This window comes from Struthio camelus, chromosome W, assembly GCF_040807025.1.
Source record: "Struthio camelus isolate bStrCam1 chromosome W, bStrCam1.hap1, whole genome shotgun sequence".
Classification (NCBI taxonomy): Eukaryota; Metazoa; Chordata; class Aves; order Struthioniformes; family Struthionidae; genus Struthio; species Struthio camelus.
Genome location: NC_090981.1, coordinates 58,307,407 through 58,320,223, shown reverse-complemented (window position 1 = coordinate 58,320,223; position 12,817 = coordinate 58,307,407). Strand labels below are relative to the sequence as shown.

The following is a 12,817-nucleotide window of genomic DNA, read 5'->3' as shown; positions in this document are numbered from 1 at the left end:
TGTTTGGTCAGCAAGGGGATTAAAGTGGATCCAACATGGTGAGCTTTAGGTTAAAATGCCACTTGTCAAAATGTAGGGGAGCCCTGAGAGGAGACTGTGAACTTGGTGGGCTGCGATCTGTAAGTAACTCCAGCAGAACAGAGACCAAATCTTCCCTCTGCTCTTACTACTTAATCCATCTCCTTTCTGTTGCTCAGAGAGACCTGGGATCTCAGCATGGAGCAGGTATTAGTGACTGCCCCTCCTCAGCCAGATAAAGGGGCTGCTTTGCTGCTACTGCATTGTGTGATTGGAAGTCTGCACTGCACAGGGCAGGGCTGACATGGGTGAGGGACTTCTTCCTTTCTGCCTCCTAACTTCCCAGGTGAATGCATCCCTGCCTCGCTTGCTGTGGGTACCACTTCAGCATCAGGCTTCACTCTCTGGGAAACAGAAGGGAAAGGAAGGGATGAGGCCCAGACTCCAATTGAAAAAAGTCTCTGGACTGGTGGGGAGAGCAGGAGGCAGAGCAATGTGGCAGCACACAGCCAGCACCAGTGCTGACGGGGAAAGACAGTAATGTGCAAGGGGTTTTGGGGAAAGGAGGCAGCTATGGTAAAAACACTGGAATTAGAGTTCCCTGAGTACACAAGAAGTGTGCACGTGGAGGGGAGGGTTCATCCACCATGTCTGTGAGCAAGCATGAATCTCACCTCTTCTCTGACAAATGCTCTGAAAAGCAATTTATGCCCTGTCCCAATACTACACCAAGCTCTTTGCACGAGACAGAAGAGAGTCCTTGGGCTACCTGAGGCTTTCTGAACTAGCATGAGCCCACAAACAGCAAGGGCCCTGAAGGAGGAAGCCTGCCTCTCATTTTGGCAGGTATATCGCTGTATCCCCCGCACTGAGCACAGCTCAGACCGTCCTAATCTCTGCACCAAACTTCAGCAGCAGTAAGACCTGGGCTTACAGAGATTCCCAGGCAAAAGAGCAAGCCACAAGGGAGCGAACAGCCCAGCAAAGAGCCCTGCATCCTGTCATGAACTCCAGGCAAGGTCTTAGCTCTGTTTTTTCAGGTGAAGGACAGTGAGCAGAAGAGACCAGCAGTTGGGAAACGTTCCTGTTCAACGTGCCAATGCATGAAAGGACAGATTCAGCAAGCAGCACAGACAACAAGTTCTCAAGGGCTTAAAATATACTGCCCTTGAGCTTCTTGACCGCGTGCAGGGTTCAACAGTCTTAACAGGACAGGTCATAGATATCCAGCCTCCCTTAGCCACACTGCCAGCGAGGTGGGAGGCAGGAGCATCCAGGAAGCCTGGGCTATGTGAACACCTGGCTGCAGTGACACCGGCCCCACAGAGCTGACCCTTGAGGAGAGGGAGGAGGAAAGGACAGGGTTCCCAGTGACCATCACACAGCCCCGGTAAAGGAAGGGAAACGGGTATTGACCAGACTGGTTCTAACCTTGGTGCAGGGCTAAAACAGGTTGGAAAGGCAGCTCTCAGCTGTCGGCTCCCACACCGTGGTCTGGGGATGGCTTGTTCCGGCTGTGCTGGGTTGCCTGGAAAGACAAGCGCACAGTGCAGAGATACAGGTTAAACGCAGCTGTGAAATAACCTGCCCACACAGGAAGACCCTCTGAACGCTAGACAGTCAGTAATTGCTCTCACCCCAAGGCAGGCAGGCGGGCTTGTGGCATGTACAGCACTGAGAGACCCTGAGCACCCCAGCACCTGAAGATCCTACAGCATCTTTTACCAGTGCTAAGGCCATCCCTCCGGCTACAGCCCCCCCGCTTCTTCCACCTCACCACCCCAACTCCCCGTGTGACTCCAGGTGAACGTATGATTCCCCCAAAGAGCCAGAGCTGGATCGCTGGAGAGGATTGCTATGGTCACTGCCACTGTCCACATTCACTGAATTGAAGTGGGAAGTAAAGGACTTTTTATACCCTTGGCTTTATTCTTCTCCACCCTCTGCAGCTGTGCTTTGCTCCACCACACAAGGCTTTGCCTGTACTTCGGTGGGTGCACTGGCATATGGTTTAGCTGCTAGTACAGACTCTCACTACGGTCTCCACAAGCTACCCACTAAATCAGAGTGCAGAAACACAGAGCCATGGCAGAAAGGGCCAAACTTTGCTGCCGGCTAAGTCGGAGCTCTCAACAACCTAAACAGACCGAGCCAAATCGAACGCTGTAGCGTTTCCCAGGCTACAGTGAAGGGGGGAAACGACAACTGCTTAATAGAAATCTCCGTGAGGCCTGCCAGAACTGTCACAAAGACGTTGTTTAAAACTCCTCCCCGGGTTCCCACTACTGTAATTATAGCCTACTGGAGACCACATTGTGTGGGAGCTAGGCCCTTGTGTCCAGCAGGCCCTGAAAATCAGGATGATAACAGCCTCTCCAAAACCACGTCTAACATTCCCCCAGCCGCAGGCACAATCAGCGAGAGCTGGTTAAGGGCAGTCCCCGCTCCTCAGACTGGCCCCTTGCTCTGGGTACCGCTCTGTGGCACACAGGCGATCTGCAGCAACACTGGCAGCGTAAGCCAGCTCCGACCGGGACAACGGCAGCGTGCAGAGCACTGCAGACTGCTGAGCAGGCTGCACTGCTTATCCCCCAGAAAGCACAGGCGTTGCCTCAGCCTTTACACCATGACGCAGAAACACAGCCTGTACACCAGCTCACTGGCAGAGCACTGGTCCTTCAAACAGTCATGAGGGTACCCAGCAAGTTTCTGGCAAATGCTGTCTGCAGCCATACAGCTAGCAAGGCATTCTGTACCACCGCCCCAGGACGAGAGCCCACCTCGAAGCTGTAACAGCTGTGCCTGCTAGTCACCACAGCTGTGTTTCCAGAGAGCTTACAAGCAGAACAAACCCCAGTATGCGTACAATGTGTGTGTACTAAAAAAAAAAAAGAAAAAAAAAAAGAGAGAGAGAAAAAAAAAAACCCACACACCAACCCTCCACCAGTTCTCTGCTCTGCCATATTGCCTTTTAGACAAGACTCTCAGAAGGCTCTAAGCCTCAGCACCCCAGTGACATGAATTGCTTTGGACACCACTGAAGTATTGCCACCCGCATACTGCCCTAGCACAGGAAGTGATGGTGAACCATCCAATAGGGACTGGTTGAAAACACTCCCCAGGAAGAATGCAATTACCCCGAATGGACTGAGGCCAGGAGATCTGGATTATCACTTCAGCTCTTGCATAAAAGGCTTTGGATCTTTGCTAACTTCCAATAACAAGAATCCCAGTGTTAACATCAGCCTTAGCCTGGGACAAAGATTCATTACTAAAAAGCACTTCTGGATGAATCACTAACCGTACTTTTTTTTTTACGGCACACAGGACTTCTTTGGAGGCCTCCCATCCAAGTATTGTTCTACCATCACGCTGCTTAGCTGCAGGGTGGCGGTGGGGGGTGGAGCTGCTGAGGCCACAACACAGGCGAGTATGACTGCAAACCACTAGCCAGTCCTGAAAAAGCTCTCTGAAAGGCAGAGCATGTGAGCTCAGCTGCTGTTCATTCAGGATTCACAATCAGCTGAGGACACTAACAGAAACATGGGGAAATATATTCACTGGCAGCTAAGCATTCACAAGACAAAGCAAATGAGACTATGAAAGAGAGGAGCAAAGGAAAAACAAAGATTTGCAAGGAAACTTCCCAGCTGAAGAAAAAAGCTTTTAAGCAAACTCCAAACTTTGAGAGATCAAGCTGAATTCTCAGGAGGTTACTGTCACCTGGCTCACTTGTGCGTGATCACAAGCAAAACTGAAAAAGAAAGAATAAGAGTCGGTCAAATAACAGGGCGTCAGGAAGCAGAACTGCCAGGTGCTGCAGACAGAAAGGACGGAAAGAAGGCTCAGAAACGCAACCGAGCCCACACAACCCACTGGAGGAAGGGGGTCCCTCTCATGTGGTGCAAGGCGGAGAAAAATCAGGCAAAATCCTCCCACAGAAGAACCGTACTGCCAAATAACCCACAATGATGTCCTCCGCAAGCCATCTGTTAATGTACAAATGACTCCCTTTGGGATTTCTCTCTCGCTGCCCTTCACACCTGTCCTGCATCAAACCTCACTCATCAATTCCTCCAGCTGTGATATCTTTGATAAATTTGACTACAGCTATGTTGGAAGTGAGCTGTGGGCACCATTTTTTCTAAGCAACATGGCTTCACGTTTCCCTTTCCGCATCTGTTGTCCCATACTCAAATACTGCTAAGTGGTGTGTCTTCTTATTCTGTATCCAGAGAGCATCCTGGTCCTCTAGGCGCTGTGGATTTCCAGAGAGTAAACGAGAGCATCTACCAACTCTAGCGCTGCAGGGAACAAGCACAGCCAGGGTCAGAGCACTAAGCACAGGTAAAGGACTGGGAAAGACTCTGGAGTCAAGGAACATCAACTTTCAAGAGTGGGACTAATAACCATTCCCTTGAACCATCCTCTGAGAGTCAGAAGCAGCATGACAGCCCTAAAAGGAGAATAGGTCTGGGAGCTCGTGCACAGGCTGACTGAGAAGCAGAGGGCAGAGATGCACCAGGAGTAAAAGCTGGTACAAGACAAAAAGGAGGAAGAAGAGCAGTGCAGATGTGCTTCCCAGCCCTCAAAGGTCAGCTGAACTCAGGGAGGGAACTTCCTTTCCTGCTGCTCTGCGTGCCCAGAAGGAACAAGACCTGAAACCGCCGAGGGAACACAGCCCAGGAAAGCTCATCGCTATATCGCTATATATAGGAGTATATAGGGCCTGGGCACTTGGATCTGCCTGCTGAGAATGCTGCCAGGAATGAAGCAACAACCCTAAAAGTGAAATTAAAGTGATCCATTATCCCCTGAAGTCCATCTCTGCAGGAAGGATAGAGGTGAATGACAACGTATAGAGAGCTCCTCTGCCCAGTTTGCTGAAAAGATGGCAGAGCGGGTGAATCCATCAGTGAGCCATGCCTCCGACAGCAAAGTCCTGAAGTCAGCACAGAGTAATCACCACCAGCTTTCCTTCCAGCAAGGGGTAAGAAACCTTCCTCACACAGGGGAACAGAAACAAGGTGCATCAGTGGTAGTGCCGAAACACAGCCCCAGCCCTGTCCCACTTGCAGAACGGACCCAGGAAGAGCAGGCACCCAGGCAGTGACCTCAGTCAACAAGCGCAGCTTCCCGAGAACAGCTAGCTCTATGGCTGCAACAATGATCAGAGGGCTCTGCTGGCCCCACACGTCTTGGCCACCCCAGGGCCCACGGGAAGGGATGTGTTCAGAGCTCATGAGAGTCAGCAGGAACCTGCCAAGGAGGACTCAGGAGCAGTCGCTGCAGAGGAAGCAAAAGCAGGTGCTCTGTCTCCTCTGCAAAAGACACTGTGGTGACAACGTGACATCCCGCGCTGACAAAAAACTTTGTAGTATCGAGACACTGTCCCCAAGGACAGAAGTAAAACTCTCTTCCCACCCAGGTCCTGTTTCTGCTCTACCAGCAGAAACAGCATAGATAAAACTGCCAGGAGGCTGCAGATCCCAGCAGCAGCACTGCCCAAACTGGCTGCTCAGCTGTGCCGAGAGCGCTGCATGCTGGGACATGTAGTCCCCAGCAGGGCCCTCTCTCTCTCTCTCTCTCTCTCTCTCTCTCTCTCTCTCTCTCTCTCTCTCTCTCTCTCACTTATGCCAGGACCCTCTCTAGATCCACTGCCGCTATTCTGCACGCTGACATGAAACAAGAAGGCAGTGGGGCTTTACAAGACGACTCAGTTCTCCAGATCCCAAAGGCTTTTTTAAAGCAGCGCTCAGCCAAAAGCAACTCCAGCACTGTTAAGATTTGGAAATTTCTCTCCAGTTTCACCTGCCACAACTTGTTTACCTTCCTCAGATATCAGCAAGTTTCCTCAACCTCTTCTTCGTGTCAGGATTCAATACTGCCACAATAACCACAAGGTCCCAGCTGCACCTCTTTGCTATGGCTACCACAAGCAATTTAGGCAGAGGAGGACACAACCATGAGCAGATTTTTCCTTGTGCAATACTTCTCACACAGGCACTGAATGGAAGTTACTTTAAAAGTATCCTAAAAGGCAGCATGGCATTCCCAGACCATACCCTATGTGCTTTCCACAGCAGCGGGAAACTCTACACTCCTCTTAAAAAAAAGTCTAGAGATCCCTGTGATAACTCCATGCCCCCCATACATGTCACCACATGGGCCATGTGCACAGGTGGTTTCTGAGCAAGCCCACCACAATCCCAGCTCCTAACACACAGACATCACATGCGTCTTTCCTAACGAACGGCAGCTCTGGTAATGCTTTCCAAACATAACATTTGGGATTTCCAAGAGTACGCTGAGCACCACCCCTGTGAGTTCTGCAGAAATTGGGTACTGCAGCCGCAGAGACATGTTTGAAAATCCCAAGTCCCCAGCTGCTCCTTTTACGTGAGTAAATGTCCTCCCAAACTGCCCTTCCGCCTGTGCCTCCTGTCACCAGAGGGCAGCAGGCCTCTCACCACGGATGCTGGGGATTCACATCCGCTCCAGCACTGCTTTAGCAGCCCCACACCGAACGGTGTGATTTACCCAGAGGGCAGGTGCAGGCCAAGCAGGCGCCGGACTAGCTGCGCGTCCTGCTCCCCAGCTCGGCACGCTGCGTGGCAGGGGCACAGCACGGCGCAGCAGCTCTAAGCCCCTGGCACAGCCCCACAGGGACCGGTCCCTAAGGCATCGACAGTCCAAGGGGCACGAGAGCACCCAGTTACTCCCAGCTGGGGCTGGGTTTGAGCTGGTGCGCTAGAGGAGGAAGAGGAAGAGGCAGAAGAAGAGGCCCCATCCTGTCCGCACTGCTGTGGGCAGACTGTCCGTCCCTGTGTCACAGCGGAGAGGAGGTGGCCCTGGAGGATGATACTGGGAGACGGCACAGCTCGCCTGAGCTAGCCCAGTTCATACCTGCAGACCCAGCACAGGGACCAGAGCTGGCACAGGGCCTTCAGGGGTGGCAGGGAGGAGGGTGCCAGGGTAGGGGTGCAGCCCCCCGAGCAGAGCCTGCTCCACCCCAGCCACAGCACCCCTCCCTGAGCAGGAGCCCTGTTCACAGTCCCCCACTCAGCACCCCCCCGCCAGCCCCAGATCTCTCTCTATCAAAGCAACCCGTGCTACAGTCCCCCCCCCTCACGTCACAGCAACCCCCCCAGCAGAAGCCCTGGCCACAAGGCTCCCTGCTATGGCCCCCTCCCCTACTCACAGCCCCCCCCCAACCTCTCCCTCCAGTCACAGCCCCCCTCCCTGGGCACATCCCCCTCCCCAAGTCATTGCCCTCCCTATGCTGCAGCCCCCCCGCCCCCAGTCACAGTCCCCCAGCTCTCCCCGCTCACGGCCCCCACGGTCACGGCCCCCCGCCCCCACCCTGTCACTGTCCCCCCAGTTCTCCCCGGTCGCACCGGTGCCGGCCCCCTCCCCGCTCTCGCCGGGTACAGCCCCCCCCCCCCGCCCTCCCGGCCCCCCAAGAGGCCCCCGAACCTTCTGGAACCGGGGTGGCGGCGAGGACGGGGCACATTAACCCCCTCGGCGCCGTCCCCGCCGCCCGGGCCGGCCCCGCCCCGCCGCCCCTCCCCCGCCTCCCCGCCCCCGCCGCGGCCGGCACCCACCAGCGCCCCCCTCCGCCGCCGCCGCCTCGGCCCCGACTGCTGCGCGACTCCGGCCGCTCCTTCCGGGTGCCCGCGGCGCCACGCCCCCTGCGCCCGCCTCCTCCCCGCTGATTGGTGGGGTGGGCGGGGCACGGCGAGGGGCGAGGCGAGCCGTGGGGCCGCGCGGCCAATGGGCAGGCGGGGGAGTGGTGACGAGCGGCGGAGGGGCCCCGCCCCCGGCCCGCCCCCTCCACGTGCGGGTCTGTGATGACAGCGGGGAAGGGGCGGTCTCACGCAAAGCGGCTTCCCCATTGGCCGCCGCCTGGGGGGCGGGGCCAGCTTCAGCGGCCGGTGGGGGGGGGGGCTGCCGCAGCCGTGACCCTTCACCTCTGACCCGCAGCAGGGTCCCTCACCTTGCCCCATGGACCCGGCCCCGCTCAGCCCCATGGATGTGGGGACCTGGCCCCACCGACGTGGGACCCCTGCCCATACAGACACAGCCCCCGCCCCATCCCCACGGACACACCCCTCCAGCCGCACGGGCATGGCTCCACCAGCCCCATGGATACAGGAGCTTGGCCCCATGGACATGGCCTGCCAGGCCCCACAGAAACCCCCGGCCCCATAGGCACAGCCCCCCAGCCGCGGCCTTCCCCAGCTCTGCAATCATGGATGGGGCCCCACGGATGAGGCTCGCCCCGGCTCCAGGGACACGCCCCCTTGGCCCCACCAACACGGCCTGCCCCAGCCCCATAGACACAGCCCCCCAGCTCTGTGAACATGCCCCCCCCGGCCCCATAGGCATGGCCGCCCCCAGACAGAATCACTCAGGCTCCCCCAGCCCCACAGATAAGGCTTGACCCTGGGCAGGACCACCTGGGCCATGGACACAGCCTCCTCCCGCCACAGACACAGCTTCCTGGTGGGACCATCCGCAGCCCCCAGCCCCACAGACACAGCTTCCTCAGGTGGGACCGTCAGGGCATCCCCAGCCTCCGTGAGCTGACAGGACTCCACGGCACACGCTCACACGCTGATCAGAGCGATACTGTGCTGGAAAAGGTCTATACTGTGTCAGGAATGATCTTGCAAGGATAGCTGATAGGCTGTTGCGGCCTTAAAAAATGACTAGTCAGAAATATTTAGGCACAGAACAAGCATTAAGGGCAGCAGGCTTTGCTACTGTCTGATGGAGACCCTGGGCTAGACAGGCCTCTGGGAATAGCAGTTCTTAGGGTCTGACTTAGCCCAAAAGCCTGACCAAGGGCTATTTGGATCACTGAAATGACTCATTAACTGCAGCAAATTTGGATTAGACCCTGTGAAAGTCAACCCCATAGCTGACTTATCTTGCTTCTCAGTGAGCCACAGATGCAATGTTGCTCTAAAAATAGCAGAGACCAGTACTGTCAAATGATAAATATAACTAGGATCTCGTCTTCTGACTATGTTAGCGTGCAGCAAGATGGATGCTAATTGACAACATACCGGCTACTCAGCTCCAACATCCTTTTCAGCTCGCTCCCTTTTCAGGGGCATTATTTTCAGACATGCTGTCATGGACAAAGCCATGCTCAGCGCACTCCAGGAATAGCCGTGCCAAAGGATAGGGCAGTACAGCCAGCCATTTCACACCCTGGTCTATGCTTACTTTTCCACAGAAAGAAGTGGCAGGACAAGTGTGCTACTATGTGGATGCAGAGCAGCCACAAACATGGGACCCTCCTCTTTTTCTGGGGCCCCAGGTTGTTACTGTAGGAGATCTTTCTCATGCCTCTTCCAAAAACTCATGGCTGTTCCAAAAACGCTGGCTCCATGAGGGTGTGGGCTATTTTTCCACAGTTCCAGGTGTGATGATAGGAACACATCATCCATCAGTGGGTCTTTGCTCCCGATGGTTCGGGAGCCACTGCCTTGAAAGAGATGGCACATTTTCTTCATTTCAGAATAGAGACATGCCCGAGGCAGAGAGAAGCAGATTATGTTGTGAGGCAGCCCAGGCTGGAAGCCAGTTTGAACTGTTGCTGTGTTTTCCTCAAACGGGACACAACCTGAGCACTTACGTTCAGGTCTGCTGAACGAGAATCCTCCCTAATTTTCCAGCAATCACATCAAAATAGCATCAGTGAAAAACTGATAGGCCATCACAGCATCGTTCAAAACGAAGGATCTGTACGCACTACAGCGTGTGGAGAGGCATCGCCAACAGCTCCTCCCCAGCTGCAGAAACCCCCATCCTTTTCCCCTTAGGAGGTGTCCGGCCAGAGCTTCAGTTCCTGCCCTCCTGCAGAGGACATCTACATGTCCTCATCGCTGCTGGAAGCGTGTGGTGGACACCTGCAGGCACGCCACCACCGCATGCTTTGGTGTATGGACGTGCCCATCTGTGTGCATGTGTGCGTGCAGGTGCTGGTTTCGGCAAGGGAGAGCCTGCGAAGGGCAGCAGGTCCCCCCTGCTCATCTGCCACAGCGTGGGTTTCCTATGCTCTCCAGGGGCAATATTTAGCTTTTCTGCCCTTTCAGCCCCATGTGTCAGCCCTGCAACGCTGGTGAGGAGCTATAGCGTCCAGCTGGGAATGCGAGCAGAGGCCACGGAAACAAGAGGGTTTGAAAGCTGCTTGGTCCCCATCCCATAGCTGCTTGTACAGGCCATGTTGTCCAGCCTAAACTGGCTGAAATGAGTCTGGGGTTAAGAAATGGTTAACGAACCATTATTGGCCTGAACAGGAACTGAACTGGAACAACTTCAGTCGCAGCTGAACCTGCCACGGAGCTGAATCCAAAAGATTTGCTGGTTCAGCTCCTTGGCTGTGGGGAAATATGGGCTCCTTTGTCCTTGACAAGAATAATACATTTCTGTTTATCGTGCGGGCAGTGAAGGATTTATAATATCCCAAGTTATTTACCTCCTGCTCTTGAGTGCTTAGGGTTTGCAAGCGGTGTCCCTGCCGAGTACACTGTCCCTTAGCAACCTTCCTTGATTTTTAAAACATGTTCCAGTTCCAAAAACAGGATTAAGGAGCAGGATGTAAAAACTCGTTTTAACAGGCGAGGTGGGGCTAGCTGTTACCTCGTCTCCTTGTCTGAGGGCAGCTCATCGCCTCTCCCCGCAGCACAGGATCGAGGCCAGCAGGTCCCTCTCTGCCCTGGATTGTTTTGCAGATCGGCACACGCTGCTTTTTTGTCTGCTCCCATCCAATTCCCTCTCCACAAATTCAGTTGTGGTCATTTGATGGCAAAGAGCAGCATAGACTTGAGAGCAGCCATTCAGAGAGAGGCTGGAAAACCTCCAGAAGCTCAGAGGAGATAGGGAAGGGGGAAAGTTCCTGCACTAGAGCAACGCCTCCTTCCCCAGAGTGACAGCACAGCCATGGCTTTCAGGGAGTGATTTTCCTCCACTCTCTGCAAACCCCTTCCCCAAGATTAGCTAAGACAATGCAAAAAGCAGGGAGGTTTAAATACCTTACACAGGGATCTGCACCATACTAGATATCTTCCAGTGGCTTGCCTGCTGGACAGGCTGGGAGGAGAGTGTTTTCCCAGGAAAATGGGGTGTCCCAGGCAGCGCGTGATGGAACAACGTCCTTCCGTAATAAGCTCTGCTGCCTGCAGGGCTTCCCTTTGAACGGTGCATTGGCGAGGTGACTCTGCACTGGTGAGTTCATCATTGGGTTAGCTGCCTGCCGACGCTGCCAGCACTGCCCCGATGGGCCGGCTCACACGCTGGGCTGGGGCGGTTCAGCCAGTTTGCCAGGCTGGCTGCTCTCGCTGGAGAGGCTCTTGGGGTGCGGATCTCAAACAGGATTAGGAACTCTGCAGGCTGACACCAATGAGGCTCCTGCTGCAGGTTTTAGTTATGGAAAGGTGACTTCCCCATGCACAAGCTTGTTTCATTGGCATGAGTAAGTTTGCAGTCATAAAAGCGCCTTACAAAAGTACGCGTATCATGTCTCAAAGTTTATGGGGCAAGATGTGCTTCTGTAGGCACCCTTGCATCACTTACCCTCTGCCCATGCAGCAGGCTGGACCATGCTACGTGCACCCAACCCAGGTCCATATCGGTAAAACAGTGCAAGGAGCATATGAAGAAATGAGCACTGAAAAACCTGGAGCTCTGCCAGGAAGAGGTCACAGGGAATTTTAAAAGGTCCTTGGAAGAGTTTGTAGGAATCAGTTGTCACGCTGTTCAGAGGCCCCTCACGAGCCATGCTGGGTGGTTTGGGCACAGACCCACAGCAAGGCCGGACCAGACGTCCTGCTGGGAGTGATGGCTGGACACCCCACATGACTCCTCATCCCAGCTGGCAAAGGAGAAGGAGAAAGTCCAAGGGGCAGGGGTGTGAGAGAAGGAGAGGAGCGTTGCATGTCAATTCTCCTTTTGCAGGGCCACACAGTCATCTGTTCTTCAGGCAGTTGCAAAAGGGCTTGTTCTTTTATTTTTCTTGCAGTCTCAGCCCTCTGCACATTGCAGAAAGACCTTGGATCCTGCTGCAAGCAGCTAACTAACCCCCAGTCACCTCTCAGCACAGCCTCCTCGCTCCAGGTCCCTTCCTGCCTCTCACCTTCTCCAGCATTTTAGCAGGGTGGAGAGGCCACACCCTGCCTTGCTTTCTCCTCCCCCAGCTGATGTGATGCCACGATGCCATCGTTAGGGAGGGGAGGCACCCCAGAGCCCCATGGTGCCCAGCATGGCCAAGCCAGAGCCCACAGAGGTGTCTGCATTAGGGGAACGCATGCTCGCACCACGGGACCTTTCGCCTACTGGAACCTGTTTCGAGCAACAAGCTTGGTTTACCTGTTCGACCGAAATGGCTGTAAAACTGGAGATATGAGTCACGCTTGGAGAGTTTCCTCCCCTCGTGGAGGGGATAGGAGCAGCGTTTCCTTGCTGCACCTGCAGGAGCGCTTCCCTGTGCTGCTCAGAGTGGGGCCCAGGGTCACAACTCAGCTGGAGTCACCCGAGCGAGCCCAGGTGCCCCAATACCTCATCCCAAATTGGGGGTGTCTGCTTGGCTTCAGAGTCTTGCTAGGCATAGGGGGCCTGACAGCTCTACTGTGGAGAAAAGGCTCTGATGTCACTTTATCCAGCAGTGGTGCTAGGGTTGGGCTTGGTTGCTGTCTTCTTCCGGAGCCTCACACCCCCCTCCTAGCTACAGTAATGTCTCTTTCCATGGCCTTGCCAAAGACAGCAGCATTGCAGCCCCCTTGGGACTGTG

At 54.9% G+C, this 12,817-nt stretch overlaps 1 protein-coding gene across 8 annotated transcripts in view; it reads right to left on the bottom strand.

Moving 5' to 3' along the window:
- ATOSB (atos homolog B) overlaps nt 1-7,702 on the bottom strand; it is a 40,881-nt gene extending 33,179 nt beyond the window's left edge. For 5 of the 8 annotated variants that reach the window (XM_068924326.1, XM_068924331.1, XM_068924329.1 and 2 more), the window contains exons 1-2: nt 7,623-7,702; nt 1,450-1,546 (exon numbers count right to left, since the gene is read on the bottom strand). The gene's annotated coding sequence lies outside the window, so the exon portion shown is untranslated. Of the gene's footprint in view, nt 1-1,449; nt 1,547-7,494; nt 7,568-7,622 lie in introns of those variants that run through there. The other 3 variants (XM_068924327.1, XM_068924330.1, XM_068924324.1) reach the window with 1 other exon arrangement.
- Nucleotides 7,703-12,817: the final 5,115 nt, after the last annotated feature.